General features: G+C 36.9%; 1 long non-coding RNA gene across 2 annotated transcripts in view; it reads right to left on the bottom strand.

Annotated features, from left to right (window-relative positions):
• Positions 1-20,304, bottom strand: part of LOC126876333 (uncharacterized) — a 38,813-nt gene that overhangs the window by 13,052 nt on the left and 5,457 nt on the right. The window contains exon 1 of one of the 2 annotated variants that reach the window (XR_007694098.1): positions 15,718-16,817. The exons of the other annotated variant lie outside the window; for it this stretch is intronic. This is a non-coding gene — a long non-coding RNA (uncharacterized LOC126876333). Of the gene's footprint in view, positions 1-15,717; positions 16,818-20,304 lie in introns of those variants that run through there. 2 annotated transcript variants of the gene reach the window in all.

Here is a 20,304-nt window from a genome sequence, read left to right as displayed (position 1 = left end):
CATCCAACAGGCATTCGACAAAGTATGGCATGAAGGGCTACTATACAAGCTTAAAAAGATCCTACCCCACCCCTACTACTCCATCCTAAAATCTTACCTAACCAATAGACAATTCATGGTTAAATGCCTAGACGCCACTTCCGCAACATTCCCAATAGAAGCCGGCATACCCCAAGGTAGTGTCCTCGGACCCCTACTGTACTCCATCTACACTGCCGACCTACCTATATCAAACGATATAACAATAGCGACATTTGCAGACGACACAGCGCTATTAGCTACCCACGCAGACCCGGTAATAGCCTCATCCACTCTCCAGCGAAGTCTCGACTCCATGGAAAAGTGGTTTCACAAATGGGGCTTCAAAGTCAACGAAAAGAAATCCTCACATGTAACCTTCACGCTCCGAAAACAAACCTGCCCCCAGGTCACCATCAACAATGCAACAGTTCCTAGCAGGGACACAGTCCGATACCTGGGCATGACCCTGGACAGGAGACTAACGTGGAAGACACACATCTCAGATAAAAGGAAGCAACTAAAGGACAAACTAAAAAAACTCTATTGGCTCACGGGCCGACGCTCCAAACTAAATATACAGAATAAAATTACCCTCTACAAGACCGTAATAAAACCTGTCTGGACCTACGGAATCCAACTATGGGGAACAGCAAGTAACTCCAACATTGAAATACTCCAACGCTTTCAATCGAAAACGCTAAGATCCCTAATTGACGCACCTTGGTATGTAACCAATGAAACAATACACCGCAACCTCAAGATACCCACCGTCAAAGAGGAAATAGCAAAATATAGCGACAGATACAGCAAAAGAATCAACAAACACCGAAACCCCCTAATCACTGGACTACTCGATACGACGGACCAGATTCGCAGGCTGAAGAGGCACTACCCGCTAGACCTAAACGTTAGATTCATTTAATTATCCAAATTAAGCATATGCACTTACTTATAATACTTATAAATTATACCTATCTATAATAAGTATTAACTTATTGTAAATAAACAGCCATGTCACTGCGCCACGCCAGAAAAATTACTGAAAATTCTCAACGCGAGAATTGATTGTAATTTCAACAAATAAATAAAAAAAAAAAAAAAAAAAAAAGCTTGGGCTCGAGGCGACAACCAGTCGCCGAACGTAGCCGCGGTCAAGGGATGAATGTTTTTACCTAACAGAGGTATGGAGTAATTCTATAGCTCTCCTTAAAATGGCTCGCCACACACAAGTCCTATTCTTCGGGTAAGATGATTAACAGACGTCGACGCATCTCCACAGTACATGCTCAGCTAGCCTGAGGACCCGTTATAAATCTTAAGATTTAATTAACTAAAGTCCTTCAAACAAACAAACAGTCATTGTACCAACTACAAGAGGATAGGGGAAATCTATTTTTCTCATGAACGACGCTTCCCGCTAGCAACTTTCCCTCAAGGGCGGCTAGCATCCTCCTCTAACCACCAACATGGAAATTGACCAATTAACAGCAACGTCAATTTCCCTCACTTTCCGAACGAAGGCATCTCTCCACGAATCCGATGATCTCGTGTCCTTAGACACACCCCAACGCGACGGAGACTTATTCCCTCGTGAGGTCACATTAGCTAGTTACATAGCGTCCTTACGCTCGGTGGATATTCTATGTTTTAACAAAGAGTTAGTTCAGTAATACTTGAACCGTAAACAAGGAAGTTGGGTACAACGTGGACCTTGGAAGAAGGCGCATTCTGTTATCCCGTTAATCGCGGATTCGTTATTGAACCTAGAATCATTGTCATTAGCTTCTCGAGTATCTGATTACCACAGTTACTTGCCATATTCTGTAATAATCATATTTACACTAGTACATATCTCCTCTATTGCATAACAATAATGTCTAATCCAAATAAAGATTTGTTTCACGCCCCTAACCCTAATCATAATGTGAACCCGACATATATATGTAATTAATTAGCTTTTGTTTTGTTCAATTTTCCTCTTATTGCTAGTATAGTAAAACAGTTATATCAATAAAAGTCACAACCTGCTTTCTCTCTCATACTTATCCTTCTTTCAATTCTTTAAATAATGCTCTCTTGCATATTTTATCTTAAAGTTCTTGTTAAAAAATATATGATCCGTCAGAGTTTTTGCTAATGACGTTCGCTTCGATATATGTTGTCAAGGACATTTTCTTGAGCAACTTCTAGAAGATTTTAGCGATCGCCTGTTATTCCATAAGAAATTATCAATAAAAAATATTTATAAAAATCAATGTATAGTATTCATTTACATATAGTAGAGAAACACTGTTCTCGTTGCTCGCTCTACTCGCTCGTAAAAAAGGTAGTCCAACCTAATACCAGTTTCATATGCGAGCGAACAAGAAATTTTTAGAAATATTTTTTTGGCCGAAAGTTAGAGAAGCCGCTTCGCTCGCATATGGAACATTGGGTTGGAATAGATTTTTATGAACTCGCAGAGTTCGCGGACCGAGTGGAACGACCAACATATGTGATGTTCCTTTCAAATAAAAACTAGGAAATAAACACGTACGTCCGTGTTTGCAATTCACAGTCACATATATTTACATGTCGGAGATAAGAGGACACCGGTGCCTTCCCTCTGAAACCTCGGGAAAATCCATAAAAACATTGTAATTAAAATCTACAGTTGTAACTAAACGATTTGCCGTCATTCTACCCAATTGTATTTGTTTGAGACTTGTGACAATGAGCTTGGGCTCAAGGCGACAATTAGTCGCCGAACGTAGCCGCGGTCAACGGGACGAACTCTCCATCTAACAAAGGCATTGAGTAATCATATAGCTCCCCTTAAAAGAAAGATTTGTAGCAACACGTGGCAGTAAACATTCCAACGGTTTCTGTCCCGTAGCTCGCCACACGCAGATCCTATTCTCCGGGCAGGATGTTTACCAGATGCCGACGCGTCTCCGCAGAACGTGATCGGCTAGCCCGAGGACCGTCATAAACACTAATATCTAGTTACCTAAAATCCTTCAACAGATACACAGTCTTTGTCCCAGTTACGGGAAGACAAGAGAGACCTATTTTTCCACGAACGACGTCTCCCACTAGCAACCCTCCCTCAAGGGCGGCTAGCATCCTTTTCTAACTACCGATATGGAGATTGGCCAATTAGCAGCAACGTCAATTTCCCTTACTTTCCGAACGTAGGATGTCCCCGACGAATCCGATGATCTCGTGTCCTTAGACACACCCCGTCATAGTTTTCCTCTGGGGTATCACCGGGACGGAAAGTCATTCTCTCTTGCGGTCTCATCGACAAAAAGGATTAACTCCTTACGGTCAGCGAATATTAACACAGAATCCGACTTAGATTTTTGCGAGTGCGTACGACTACCGTCCCGTTGTCCGCGGATTCGTTATTGAACCTAGGATCATTGTCATTAGTTTCTCGAGTATCTAATTACCACGGTTACTTGTCCGGTTCTATGGTAATCGTATTTGCACTAGCCAATGTCTTCTCTATTGCATAACGACGAGGTGTAATCCAAACGAAGATTCGCTTCACGCCCCTAACCCTAATTCTAATGTAAACCCGACATACATATAGGCAGAATATAATGTACAAGGTATTAAAAAATTATTTGTAATTGCTTTGGGGAGGGGGTGATGCTACATCTTTAAATCTGCGGAGATCTGTAGAAAAAATGATTCGCAAAACTGATTTTGAGCATGATATTCAAAATCAAATTTTTTTACCTCGTCATATAGTACTTATCACGAAGAACAAATGTCTAAAAAGAATCATGGTTTGCAAATGACCCGTTCATTTGAAAAAAATCTTTAAGGTTCCATTATCCCTTAAACTAATTTTGTTATTATATTGCGATAATATATTACGAATAAAAGACAATACAAGCAGAAAAATAAAGAAATAATATAATAATGATACGATATTATTATTGTATTAATACAAAATTAATAATATTATGAACATAATAATAAGTAATAAAGTTTAGAAAGCGTGCTGGGAATTGTTCTTTGTTCTAGACCTAATGGAAGATCACAGCGTGAAGTAGAAGTTTCAGATCGTCGATTGGGGTTAGGTTGATTTCCACTCGACGCTCGTTGTGTACATTGACGTAAGAAAGAGCAAGTGTCGTTTGTGCAGTGTACGTATAAATCTATTGATGTATTTGCGAACAATAGCTTATCGAGTAGGAATTTCACAAGAAGCAGTAAGAAGAATAATACGTAAAGAAGGTCTATGTTTTTATATGGTTCATATAATGTAAGAACTTTGTACGGTAGATTATACGGTACGGTAAATAGAAAAAAAAACCGATATTTCTTAGGCAATCTATCCACGATACTACATATCTGACTTTAAAATATGAACAAAATCAGTTTAAAAATTCAGGACACTTTAAATACCTGTTTCTAAGAGAACAGATTTTTGCAACAGGAAAAAATTTGGCCTTGTTAATCATGTTCAGTGTTGAGGTTATTCGATGTGTAAACAGAGAAAACACGTGGATAAATTGTAAGGCAGAAAATATATTTAAATAGAAGTGAATAAGTAAAAATACAATTTGAGCTGGTCCAGATCCGCACGCTAGCTGTGTTACCCAATAACTGAAAACCCCGAAGCCAACGTCGCCTGTCTATTGTTTATGGCCTTACTTCGTCGCAGTCTTTTGTCTACGCGCTGTCAATGGCTTCAGTGCTTGAGAAAACTAAAAAGACCAGGTGTAGAATTTTCTTAGAAGTGGTAACCATTTCAACATTCAGGAAATTTGGCGTTCCACTTTTTTGACAAATAAATATTTTAACACGCTGTACATAGTAGTAGCAATATGCTTCTGTTAATAAATTTTTAAGGACTAACGAGTGATGGCTAAAATCTTCTGGAAGTTAATCAGAAGTGTGTCCTTGTCAACATATATCAAGGCCCAAGGTATTGGTGCTGGCTTCCCTTTTGTTAGTATTTATTTGACTATGTAATTGTATATATGTACTATTTGATCCGCTTCAATGTGATTTCGGCCTATTTTCAAGAAGGAAAGGGGAAATATAACCCTCCCTCCTTTTTATCGATTTACTTTCGCGTTTCGTCTCAAAATTATGTTAAATTTTGCTTGTTACAGTACCACGCCAAAAAAATTTACTTATAATTCTCAATGAGAGTTGATTGAAAATAGTTCGGTCGAGTAATAATAACTCCATTTGATTTTAGGATTGAGTTCGACTCTATTTTATTTTGAATTTCTTGAATTTCCTTATAAGATCTCGAGTATGTTGCTGGTCCGTGATTGAATGTTGCTTTTTTCACTATGAAGTGATATGTGTCATCAACGGCATCAAAAGACACAATGAGGAACCGAACGCACAAGACAAGATAGATAGTTTATTTTCTAACTGTGAGCACAGGAACTACTACATACTTAATCCTTAAAGAACAGGGCACAGTAGATAATTATTATTATTAAATAATTTCCATTGAAGTACTTTTTACTATCAACTCAACATATGTATAAATATATGTATATAAATGAAATGAATGCAAATGAATTTTAGAGAGTTTTAAAGAATGCTTTGCACTGTTTCGGTAAAGTTATAATTCAGTCCTAAGCGGTACAAAGTAAAGTGTATAATTTATTTATTTTAATTTACAATGAAGAACACAAGAATGATCATTAGATCGCTTATGCAAATAATAAATTTTCATTATTTTTAAAAATGCAATAATTATTTTAAGTTTAACTGGGAATTGTCAAGATTTATAGCTACTTCGTTTATGATTAATAAATATTGATTGGGTGAAACTATAGAACCGTAACGTCTTTTCCGACTTCAATGACTTTTGAATATGTTGTCAAGTGCATGATTGCGAACAACTTCCTTCTTTAACTATCTAAGAAATCTATCTATATCATTACAATGAATTCTGTTTATAAATTACATATCATATAATTATATAATGACTCATTGAAAACCAGCTTTCATTTTTTGTTGATAGTATGGTAAGAAAATGTCAAGTTCGAACGCTTGTAACGATTGCCTGAGTTGCGTCATCCTTGGTTTTAGGAAAAGATAGGGAAGTCACTCAAGGATGTCGCGGCTTCGATGTCTTTCGTAGCTGCGACGCGGAGGCCACTCGGTTGTTCTTTGAACAATCGTCAACGTGGACGAACGTCAAAGCGAAACCACGCGAATTCGGCATTTCCGATAATACGGAACACTGTAAACGCGACTGCGTTGAATTCGTTCGATTAATTCCTAGCAGTATCTATAAACAGTGAACTTAAGGCCCCATACACAACTGCATACGCTAGGTTGTAAGAAATAATAGCTATATGCGTATGTAGCGGCACATGAGTTAGAGGACGATGCAAATCGAGAGCGACTCATATTATTGTTTTGCCTCGTGACACTGACGCAATCTTGACGTACATGTAACGTCAACAAATATCTCCAACAGACTCAGGAAATCTGAACCGCCTTGCACACGACACCGACTCCCAAAACAAAGGAATATGAATTCGGCACATAGGCATAAGATAAACGAACATCTAGAAGGGCTGAGTCTTGATCGAGGCTTCAGTCTTTCGGTAACGGTCTAATCGCACACTTGTAATCCTATTATAAAATAAAGATCCTATTAAAAAAAACCTCGAACTCTGGTTCAAGAACCCAACATTTTTTTATTATTATTTTCCCATTATTTTTACGTGACATTTTGGCGATCCTGCCAGGATCCATTCGTTTCAGTGTAAGCGAAATTACGATTTCGGTCTACGGACATTATTGAAGATCGAAGGATTCGAAGCACTTGTGTTATGAACTCTGCTGCCAATAATTTACCACAGTGGATCAAATCAACGGGACCACTGCCAGCATAGAACAAATCAACAGAACGAGTTTGACACTCAAACAACACCTTTGAACGCGCCACAGAGGAAAACACCGCAAGGGAACCTCATTCTACGAACTTACGTATCAAGGTGAGAAAAGTCTGGATTCTTTTAAACAATATAGAACGCGAAAAGTTAGTTTCTCTAGTAACTCTAGCGAAGAGACAATATTCACTATGAACAACAAGAAAGACTCAATAGTCGAGACAAGTTTACCCTCTACAAGTGGAGTCCAAAATAAAACGGGATCACTCGATTCCTCTACCAGAGCAATTTTAGACTTAGTACAGAGACAGAACGAAGAATTTCGACAACAATTTAACGAAATAAAGAATGCTTTAAAATTAGCCAACGAAGAAAATAGAAAACGCGTTAACGAAATGGAAATATTAGGTAGAAACCTCTCTCGTGTTAAACTATCACAAATAGACGTAAAATCAACTGAATTCGGTTCTATGATGACTGACGATGACGATAATATATCAATATTAAAACACGATACTAATCCACCTCCACCTGTGCCACCAAGACCACCAACATATGTCCAACCATCCAATCCAACAGCTGCAAACTCTGGAAATCTAAAAGCTGTTTAGTATCTTCGATACTAACCGGAGAAGACGATATAGGTGTAGAAGATTTTATTCGTGAAATAAAAGAAATGAGAATGATGTGTAGCGAACAAACGTTATTATTAAAAATGATCAAAATAGAGAAAATTGTAGGAAAAGCCGCAATGACAATCCGCAATATTCATATTAACGAATTCGAAATTCTGTACGAAGGATTAAGACGTAACGTAGCTACTCAAGCATCAGTAAGAGAACACCAAGATCAGTTAAGAGTGATAAAGCAAGGAATAACCGAAAGCGTGCAAAATTATAACATTAGATTTCGACGTGTTTTCAACAAACTTCAATACAGCATTACCAATGAATATAAAGACGAACTAACTCGATGAGCGATGAACGATCGACTATACATGGTTTCTGTGATTGACTATGTAAGTAAGAGGCCTTCGTTCAGAAATAGGACGCGTGCTATTGGCTAATCCCCCCTCCCCCCCCCCCCCCCAAACATCATCGATGCAGAAAAAAAGACAATGGACGTGGAAAAATACTTTCGCGAAGACAACGCTCGCAGACGGATGACACGACAAACAACCACTCCACCATCTTATCGTAACCAGACGTCTCGTCCAGTAGGTAACCGCTTCACGATTACAAGTAACATGAATAACAAAACTCCACCCACACAAAACATTCAACCAAGAATGAATAATTTTACAAAGCTTGAGAATCGACCATTAAACGAAAGGTCACAAACGAAATGTTTCAAATGAAATCGATTGGGACACCTTGCCAATCAATGCCAAAATTTTCGAATACCGCCTCAAACAAAAGCCTCTCCAGGAATAAACCACATTCAAGAACAATCAGAATTAACAATGATACCTCAGGAAGATTATCCACAATACGACTACAATTACCAGGACGACCAGGATTGCGATTTTTCGTTGACTCGGGAGCAGGAATCAACTTGCTTAAACAAGGATGCTACCCAGGAGGAACAATAATACCAGACACATAGAAATTCTCCATGGGACATTCCAAATACGAATCCAATTCCAAAATTAAACTAAATTTATTGAACAAAGAGATAGAATTTGCCTTAGTAGATGATAATTTCCCTATCATAGAAGACGGCATATTAGGCTTACCCGCTTTAAATCAATATCGATTCGAACTCTCCAATAAAACATTAAAATTAGATAATAATACCCTTCTGCTGCAGCAAGAACCAACCCTCGCATCAGGAGAAATCGTTCAAAAAATTGTATACCTCGAGGGAAAGCCAATGCCAGTATGCTTTATCAATGGTGGTAAGTTTTCAGTCCAAATTTCTAACATTATTGAAAATATAAACACTGTAGATCAAATCGAAAAATTCAAATCTTTGATTCGACTATCGCACATAGAAAAACCTCTTAGAGAACCTATGTAGTATTTTCGTCTGTACCTACTTTAATTATATTTATCTTATTTTCCTTTAAGCATTCGTGAACGTAGTGGTAATGGACTTCAATGTGTTTAGAATTTTTTGTGAAATTTCCGTACTTTGCTATACTTATCACTCCAGAGTTATCGTCATAAATTTTTACAGGGTTATTGTCTAGATTTACATTGAAGACCTTCATAATTTCTCTAATAGACATTAATTCACTCACCGCTTCCGATAGAGCTACATACTCTGCATACGTCCAGGCTTTTGTCACACACCTTTGTTTTTTAGATTTCCACCCGATTACATTTCCATACAATTTAATTACATATCCAGAAGTAGATTTCCTATCTAAATGATCTCCTGCCCAATCAGCGTCCACATAACAATCTATCGTTTCACACTTTTCATTCCTTTTCTAATGTAACCTTAAATCTTCTTCTTAAAACCCAATCTCGTCACATACCTATCAAAACACTCATACCAGTTCCTCGGACTTTCTTTTAACCCATAAGGCGCTTTCGATAATTTACAAACTCTATTCGTTCCGTCTGCATATCCCTTTGGTTGATTTACATATACCTCCGAACTTATTTCACCATTTAAAAAGGCAGTTTTTACATCCATTTGCTCAATGATTAATGCATTTTGACAACAATATGATAGCAATATTTTAAAGGTCTGATTACTCGCTACTGGAGAATATATGTCATCGACTACGTTTCTTTGTTGAAATCCTCTTACCACTAATCTAGCCTGATACCTGTCATCTGATTTTCTCGTGTAAACCCATTTTACATCTAATACATCTTTGCCTTTTACCCTTTCTACCAATTTCCAAGTTTTATTTTTATAGAGACATTCTATTTCTTTATCCATAGCCTGTTTCCAATCTTCACTATTTTCACAACAAATCGCCTCCTCAAATGTACAAAGGATATCTACTCTACAATAATTTGCGTGAATCTCACTACTGTTTTCCTTTTCTGGATACCATACTGGAATTTTCTTATTACGAGTAGATCTCCTAGGAATCTTTAAGCTTTCAGAACTATTATCATTTTCATCTTCTCTACTTTCTAACTCTTCCTTATTCATGCTATCCAATAAATAATTATCTTTACTATCATCGCTAACTGCATCGAATGAATTCTCCTCAAAACCGATACATTTTTTGTCTGTTTCTACGACCTCTACATGTCGCTACTGTTATTTTTCCACCTAATAGGACTCTGTAACCTACTTCGCTATATCCTAACAGAATTCCCATATCTGCCTTCTTATCCCATTTAGAAACTCTTTTTTGTTCTGGCCTTCTTACAAAAACTTTACTTCCATATAGATACAAATTTTCAACACTTGGTTTTCTCTCGAAGAATATTTCAAAAGGTGTCTTTCTCTCTACAATGTTTGCTAGTATTCGATTTTTCAAGTACGCCGCTGTACATATTATTTCCGGCCAGTACTTTTTATGTACTTTCGCTTCCGTTAACAAGCAACGCGCCATGTCCATCACTGTTCTATTATACCTTTCCGCTGTCCCGCTTAATTCATGTACGTAGGTAGGACAATTATTTATTATGATATCTTTATCCCTAGCAAATTTATAAATTCGATTGTTTAAGTATTCTCTTCCATTACCGCATCTTAATATTTTTAACCTCTTGCCCCTTAAGTTCTCAACTTCATTTACAAACTGTACGAGAGAATGACAGACCTTATCTTTTGATTTTATACAATAGATCCTAGCTATTTTACTATAATCATCGATAAATGAAATAAAATATTTCTCTCCATTTAATCCGGTAGTCTTAAAGATACCGCACACGTCCGTATGAATAATTTCCATTATCTCCCTAACCTTAGTTCGATTATTTTTGAAAGATAAATTATGAATTTTACTTTCTATATACACCTTACATTTGAACAATTCCTTTTCAAATTTATTCGGTATACCTGTCACTAGCTGCTCTTTACTTGCCCAAAATATTTAAGTATCTAAAATTTACGCGTCCTAGCATCCTATGCCATCTTTCCTTTTTACTCATACCACTACGTTCGGCACTGTTTACTAAGTGCTTCTTCCTTTCAATATACTTTTCATTTTATATGTACCATTCTCTTTGACCGCTAAAGCTGTAAGTTTATTGTTCTCATCTATTATTTTTGCAATATTTCCTTTTGAAATAACCATATTATTATTATCCGTTAACTTGCCTAAACTAATCAAGATTGCGGACATTTCTTTCACATAAAAAACTTTATTCATATTTATTTTATTTCGCTTTCCAAATGCTTCAAAATAGCTAATAACATTTCATACTTCTGTTGCCTTTATCGATCTATTATCGCCCAAATATATATTTACCGGTTCTTTAAGGTCGATAGATTTATCAAAATAATTTACATCGTTAATAATGTGATCGGTAGAACCGCTATCTAATAGGCATGTTATTTCGTTACCACTTATCTCGTTCATCTCGCTGCTGTGTGCTGCGTGCGCTGTTGCCATCCATGTGCCTGCTCCTGTGTTGCCATATTCGCCATATTCGCTCGTGCCGGCTGCTGATTGACGATGGAAGTTTCCACGCCCCCTGCTCGTATTGCCATTGTTTCCTCTTCCTCTGCTGCGACCGCGTGTTGACTCACACCGATAACTGTTACTGCTTCCCCTTGGACGCTATTTTGACACTCTCTTGCAAAATGTCCCACTCTTCCACATTTGAAGCATCCTTCCTTTTTTGCAGCAAAGGCATTAGTTTTCATTTCTCCTCGATTAGACTTATCTTTCTTTTCCGCTATTTCTATTTTATTCTTCACGCACGCTACCGTTTCTTTCTCTTCTTTCACTGCATCTATTTTATCCGCTATGTAGCTATACTCTTCGGGTAACGTATTTAGCATGTAATTCAGCTTTTCCCTCTCACTCACTTGTGCGCCTGCACCTTTTAATTCATTTATTAATTTTTCAAAATCGCTAAAGAACGATGCTGAATCACTGTATTTATCAAGACTTATCTTCTCCAATCTCCTTCTGCACACGATCTAGTGCCGTCGACTCTTTCAAGTACACTTCGTCGAACTTTTTCATTATTTCATACGCTGTTTTTTCTCCCCTAATATATTCCAATTGTCTATTTGAGAAGGCACTGTAAATTATATTTATCTCCTTCAGATCCTTTTTATCCCAGTCTGGATTGTCTGTTTCAGTCTTCACTCTAGTTATAACAATATCACATTCTTTATACCTCAGAAACATTGTTATTCTTTTCTTCCACATACCGTAACCCTCACCATCAAATATCGATATCATAATTTCCGATCTCTCCATTTTAATTGATTTCCTATTCTTTACTCAAGCGTTCCTACGTGCTTGAAGTATTTTTTCTTTTATTTTATATTCTTTGAACGTTTCTTCCCTTACTAAACTCGCAAGACTAAAAACCACGCACTAAATAGCTTGCAAAACTAGTAACCACGCTCTGCTACCATGTTAAGGTATACAGAGGATTCGAAAATACAAATAGTTTACTTTATTTCGCACACAACAGCTATACATATATATATATATTACACTCTGAAGACTTCGATAACCTTCTTGCACGCACGCTTGTTGTCAAGCAACTCTTCTAGATTCTCCTAACAGCCTCCAATCGTCTTTTGTCTCAACTGAGACCTGGACGCCCTCTGACGCTTACACACACATTCACATGTACAGTGTAAATGTATCATCTACCTAACAAGATCATCAACGTAAAATCCTACCGTCCTCCCGAACATCATAAAACCGAAATAAATATACAGATGACTGAAATGTTAAACAAAAAGATTATAGAATCCTCCGACTCCCCCTATAACTCTCCTGTCTGGGTCGTTCCAAAGACAATCGACGCACCAGGGAAACAAAAGTGGCGAGTAGTGATTGACTTTAGGAAGTTAAACGAACTAACAGACCAAGACGCCTATCCACTACCTGACATTGACGATATACTATCACAACTAGGAAATGCGAAATATTTCTCCGCTTTAGACTTATCTTCAGGGTTCCATCAAATACCCATGGACGAGAATTCAAAGAAATACACTGCATTTAGCACACCACAAGAACACTTCCACTATAATAGAATGCCACTCGGGCTCAAGAACGCACCTGCTACCTTTCAAAGAATGGTGGATACCACGTTAAGAGGTTTGATTAACAATCATTGTTTCGTTTATCTCGATGATATCATTATATTCGGGCAATCGATAGAAGAACATAATAAAAACTTAGCCATTATATACCAAAGACTCAGGGGAGTAGGTCTAAGAATACAACCAGATAAATGTGAATTCTTAAAGCCCGAATTAGAATATCTAGGACATGTAGTGACAGCAGATGGAATAAAACCTAACCCTAAAAAGATGGAAGCAGTAAAGAATTTTAAACTACCAAAAAATCCTACAGATGTAAAATCATTCCTTGGGCTAGCTGGATACTATAGAAAATTTATTAGAAACTTCTCTAAAATTGCCAAACCTCAATCTATTTTTAAAGAAGGACATTTAGTATTAGTTCATAACGATCATAAATAACACAAGTTAGATACTGAATGGCCAGAGCCATACACCATTGAAAAAGTGAAAAGCCCCTTATTATGAAATAATAGTAAATGACTCGATTAGGAAAATACATGGTAACCGTATTAAACCTTACTTTCCAGGACGATCTTCACCTTCTACATAGTTAGCTAAGCTAAACGTTATACCTCTTAACGGTAGTTCTATATATCAAGAAAAATTAGCTCATGCATACTTATATAGCGAATCTGTAAACGTAATTATAGGTTTAGACATTAAGGATATATATGCAAAACTCAGCGAAATTAAGAGATTTAGACTAATGTTAACAGAGCATTATAAAAGTGAATGCCCGCATTCCAATGAAATGATTACACGCGCTCGCGAAAGAAATTTAGACAATTTAATAATGCATATGTAGTATCGGGGAGAAGGGCCTAAGAAACGTCGAGCTAACTACAGACAATGTCGCGAGAGTCGTGGCGCTGTCGGCTCCATCAATGCATTACCGGGTCCTTCAAATAAATAGCTTCGCCGAAAAGACCTACGTGACCCTGGCTACGAGCGTCTGCAGAACACATGTGCGGTGGGCCTAGCAAAAGACAATAGAATGCTACAACGGCCAGAGAGTCAGTCGAGAAGCAGAGTGCGAGATGAGCTGATACGGAGTGTGAGTCGGCGTGCGACGATATCGTAGTCGGTCCTGTTGTTATCGAATATCACTTATTAAAATACATCAAACTTTGAACTCTACCATCATCACTTGTCCTTACTCTAAGAATCCATCAGTTACTACACATATAACGTAATACGTTATAACGTTATACCATATAATGTATTGCGTCATGGCGTTATACCATATAACGTTATACCATATAACGTAATACGTTATAACGTTATACCATATAACGTAATACGTTATAACGTTATACCATATAACGTAATACGTTATAACGTTATACCATATAACGTAATAAGTTATAACGTTATACCATATAACGTAATACGTTATAACGTTATACCATATAACGTAATAAGTTATAACGTTATACCATATAACGTAATACGTTATAACGTTATACTAAATAACTTTTTTGTTCTGGCCTTCTTACAAAAACTTTACTTCCATATAGATACAAATTTTCAACACTTGGTTTTCTCTCGAAGAATATTTCAAAAGGTGTCTTTCTCTCTACAATGTTTGCTAGTATTCGATTTTTCAAGTACGCCGCTGTACATATTATTTCCGGCCAGTACTTTTTATGTACTTTCGCTTCCGTTAACAAGCAACGCGCCGTGTCCATCACTGTTCTATTATACCTTTCCGCTGTCCCGCTTAATTCATGTACGTAGGTAGGACAATTATTTATTATGATATCTTTATCCCTAGCAAATTTATAAATTCGATTGTTTAAGTATTCTCTTCCATTACCGCATCTTAATATTTTTAACCTCTTGCCCCTTAAGTTCTCAACTTCATTTACAAACTGTACGAGAGAATGACAGACCTTATCTTTTGATTTTATACAATAGATCCCAGCTATTTTACTATAATCATCGATAAATGAAATAAAATATTTCTCTCCATTTAATCCGGTAGTCTTAAAGATACCGCACACGTCCGTATGAATAATTTCCATTATCTCCCTAGCCTTAGTTCGATTATTTTTGAAAGATAAATTATGAATTTTACGTTCTATATACACCTTACATTTGAACAATTCCTTTTCAAATTTATTCGGTATACCTGTCACTAGCTGCTCTTTACTTGCCCAAAATATTTAAGTATCTAAAATTTACGCGTCCTAGCATCCTACGCCATCTTTCCTTTTTACTCATACCACTACGTTCGGCACTGTTTACTAAGTGCTTCTTCCTTTCAATATACTTTTCATTTTATATGTACCATTCTCTTTGACCGCTAAAGCTGTAAGTTTATTGTTCTCATCTATTATTTTTGCAATATTTCCTTTTGAAATAACCATATTATTATTATCCGTTAACTTGCCTAAACTAATCAAGATTGCGGACATTTCTTTCACATAAAAAACTTTATTCATATTTATTTTATTTCGCTTTCCAAATGCTTCAAAATAGCTAATAACATTTCATACTTCTGTTGCCTTTATCGATCTATTATCGCCCAAATATATATTTACCGGTTCTTTAAGGTCGATAGATTTATCAAAATAATTTACATCGTTAATAATGTGATCGGTAGAACCGCTATCTAATAGGCATGTTATTTCGTTACCACTTATCTCGTTCATCTCGCTGCTGTGTGCTGCGTGCGCTGTTGCCATCCATGTGCCTGCTCCTGTGTTGCCATATTCGCCATATTCGCTCGTGCCGGCTGCTGATTGACGATGGAAGTTTCCACGCCCCCTGCTCGTATTGCCATTGTTTCCTCTTCCTCTGCTGCGACCGCGTGTTGACTCACACCGATAACTGTTACTGCTTCCCCTTGGACGCTATTTTGACACTCTCTTGCAAAATGTCCCACTCTTCCACATTTGAAGCATCCTTCCTTTTTTGCAGCAAAGGCATTAGTTTTCATTTCTCCTCGATTAGACTTATCTTTCTTTTCCGCTATTTCTATTTTATTCTTCACGCACGCTACCGTTTCTTTCTCTTCTTTCACTGCATCTATTTTATCCGCTATGTAGCTATACTCTTCGGGTAACGTATTTAGCATGTAATTCAGCTTTTCCCTCTCACTCACTTGTGCGCCTGCACCTTTTAATTCATTTATTAATTTTTCAAAATCGCTAAAGAACGATGCTGAATCACTGTATTTATCAAGACTTATCTTCTCCAATCTCCTTCTGCACACGATCTAGTGCCGTCGACTCTTTCAAGTACACTTCGTCGAACTTTTTCATTATTTCATACGCTGTTTTTTCTCCCCTAATATATTCCAATTGTCTATTTGAGAAGGCACTGTAAATTATATTTATCTCCTTCAGATCCTTTTTATCCCAGTCTGGATTGTCTGTTTCAGTCTTCACTCTAGTTATAACAATATCACATTCTTTATACCTCAGAAACATTGTTATTCTTTTCTTCCACATACCGTAACCCTCACCATCAAATATCGATATCATAATTTCCGATCTCTCCATTTTAATTGATTTCCTATTCTTTACTCAAGCGTTCCTACGTGCTTGAAGTATTTTTTCTTTTATTTTATATTCTTTGAACGTTTCTTCCCTTACTAAACTCGCAAGACTAAAAACCACGCACTAAATAGCTTGCAAAACTAGTAACCACGCTCTGCTACCATGTTAAGGTATACAGAGGATTCGAAAATACAAATAGTTTACTTTATTTCGCACACAACAGCTATACATATATATATATATATTACACTCTGAAGACTTCGATAACCTTCTTGCACGCACGCTTGTTGTCAAGCAACTCTTCTAGATTCTCCTAACAGCCTCCAATCGTCTTTTGTCTCAACTGAGACCTGGACGCCCTCTGACGCTTACACACACATTCACATGTACAGTGTAAATGTATCATCTACCTAACAAGATCATCAACGTAAAATCCTACCGTCCTCCCGAACATCATAAAACCGAAATAAATATACAGATGACTGAAATGTTAAACAAAAAGATTATAGAATCCTCCGACTCCCCCTATAACTCTCCTGTCTGGGTCGTTCCAAAGACAATCGACGCACCAGGGAAACAAAAGTGGCGAGTAGTGATTGACTTTAGGAAGTTAAACGAACTAACAGACCAAGACGCCTATCCACTACCTGACATTGACGATATACTATCACAACTAGGAAATGCGAAATATTTCTCCGCTTTAGACTTATCTTCAGGGTTCCATCAAATACCCATGGACGAGAATTCAAAGAAATACACTGCATTTAGCACACCACAAGAACACTTCCACTATAATAGAATGCCACTCGGGCTCAAGAACGCACCTGCTACCTTTCAAAGAATGGTGGATACCACGTTAAGAGGTTTGATTAACAATCATTGTTTCGTTTATCTCGATGATATCATTATATTCGGGCAATCGATAGAAGAACATAATAAAAACTTAGCCATTATATACCAAAGACTCAGGGGAGTAGGTCTAAGAATACAACCAGATAAATGTGAATTCTTAAAGCCCGAATTAGAATATCTAGGACATGTAGTGACAGCAGATGGAATAAAACCTAACCCTAAAAAGATGGAAGCAGTAAAGAATTTTAAACTACCAAAAAATCCTACAGATGTAAAATCATTCCTTGGGCTAGCTGGATACTATAGAAAATTTATTAGAAACTTCTCTAAAATTGCCAAACCTCAATCTATTTTTAAAGAAGGACATTTAGTATTAGTTCATAACGATCATAAATAACACAAGTTAGATACTGAATGGCCAGAGCCATACACCATTGAAAAAGTGAAAAGCCCCTTATTATGAAATAATAGTAAATGACTCGATTAGGAAAATACATGGTAACCGTATTAAACCTTACTTTCCAGGACGATCTTCACCTTCTACATAGTTAGCTAAGCTAAACGTTATACCTCTTAACGGTAGTTCTATATATCAAGAAAAATTAGCTCATGCATACTTATATAGCGAATCTGTAAACGTAATTATAGGTTTAGACATTAAGGATATATATGCAAAACTCAGCGAAATTAAGAGATTTAGACTAATGTTAACAGAGCATTATAAAAGTGAATGCCCGCATTCCAATGAAATGATTACACGCGCTCGCGAAAGAAATTTAGACAATTTAATAATGCATATGTAGTATCGGGGAGAAGGGCCTAAGAAACGTCGAGCTAACTACAGACAATGTCGCGAGAGTCGTGGCGCTGTCGGCTCCATCAATGCATTACCGGGTCCTTCAAATAAATAGCTTCGCCGAAAAGACCTACGTGACCCTGGCTACGAGCGTCTGCAGAACACATGTGCGGTGGGCCTAGCAAAAGACAATAGAATGCTACAACGGCCAGAGAGTCAGTCGAGAAGCAGAGTGCGAGATGAGCTGATACGGAGTGTGAGTCGGCGTGCGACGATATCGTAGTCGGTCCTGTTGTTATCGAATATCACTTATTAAAATACATCAAACTTTGAACTCTACCATCATCACTTGTCCTTACTCTAAGAATCCATCAGTTACTACACATATAACGTAATACGTTATAACGTTATACCATATAATGTATTGCGTCATGGCGTTATACCATATGACGTTATACCATATAACGTAATACGTTATAACGTTATACCATATAACGTAATACGTTATAACGTTATACCATATAACGTAATACGTTATAACGTTATACCATATAACGTAATAAGTTATAACGTTATACCATATAACGTAATACGTTATAACGTTATACCATATAACGTAATAAGTTATAACGTTATACCATATAACGTAATACGTTATAACGTTATACCATATAACTTTTTTGTTCTGGCCTTCTTACAAAAACTTTACTTCCATATAGATACAAATTTTCAACACTTGGTTTTCTCTCGAAGAATATTTCAAAAGGTGTCTTTCTCTCTACAATGTTTGCTAGTATTCGATTTTTCAAGTACGCCGCTGTACATATTATTTCCGGCCAGTACTTTTTATGTACTTTCGCTTCCGTTAACAAGCAACGCGCCGTGTCCATCACTGTTCTATTATACCTTTCCGCTGTCCCGCTTAATTCATGTACGTAGGTAGGACAATTATTTATTATGATATCTTTATCCCTAGCAAATTTATAAATTCGATTGTTTAAGTATTCTCTTCCATTACCGCATCTTAATATTTTTAACCTCTTGCCCCTTAAGTTCTCAACTTCATTTACAAACTGTACGAGAGAATGACAGACCTTATCTTTTGATTTTATACAATAGATCCTAGCTATTTTACTATAATCATCGATAAATGAAATAAAATATTTCTCTCCATTTAATCCGGTAGTCTTAAAGATACCGCACACGTCCGTATGAATAATTTCCATTATCTCCCTAGCCTTAGTTCGATTATTTTTGAAAGATAAATTATGAATTTTACGTTCTATATACACCTTACATTTGAACAATTCCTTTTCAAATTTATTCGGTATACCTGTCACTAGCTGCTCTTTACTTGCCCAAAATATTTAAGTATCTAAAATTTACGCGTCCTAGCATCCTATGCCATCTTTCCTTTTTACTCATACCACTACGTTCGGCACTGTTTACTAAGTGCTTCTTCCTTTCAATATACTTTTCATTTTATATGTACCATTCTCTTTGACCGCTAAAGCTGTAAGTTTATTGTTCTCATCTATTATTTTTGCAATATTTCCTTTTGAAATAACCATATTATTATTATCCGTTAACTTGCCTAAACTAATCAAGATTGCGGACATTTCTTTCACATAAAAAACTTTATTCATATTTATTTTATTTCGCTTTCCAAATGCTTCAAAATAGCTAATAACATTTCATACTTCTGTTGCCTTTATCGATCTATTATCGCCCAAATATATATTTACCGGTTCTTTAAGGTCGATAGATTTATCAAAATAATTTACATCGTTAATAATGTGATCGGTAGAACCGCTATCTAATAGGCATGTTATTTCGTTACCACTTATCTCGTTCATCTCGCTGCTGTGTGCTGCGTGCGCTGTTGCCATCCATGTGCCTGCTCCTGTGTTGCCATATTCGCCATATTCGCTCGTGCCGGCTGCTGATTGACGATGGAAGTTTCCACGCCCCCTGCTCGTATTGCCATTGTTTCCTCTTCCTCTGCTGCGACCGCGTGTTGACTCACACCGATAACTGTTACTGCTTCCCCTTGGACGCTATTTTGACACTCTCT

The sequence above is a fragment of the Bombus huntii genome, unplaced genomic scaffold (assembly GCF_024542735.1).
Source record: "Bombus huntii isolate Logan2020A unplaced genomic scaffold, iyBomHunt1.1 ctg00000070.1, whole genome shotgun sequence".
NCBI lineage: Eukaryota > Metazoa > Arthropoda > Insecta > Hymenoptera > Apidae > Bombus > Bombus huntii.
The sequence above is the reverse complement of the archived record's forward strand: the minus strand, read 5'-3'. Positions and strand labels throughout refer to the sequence as shown.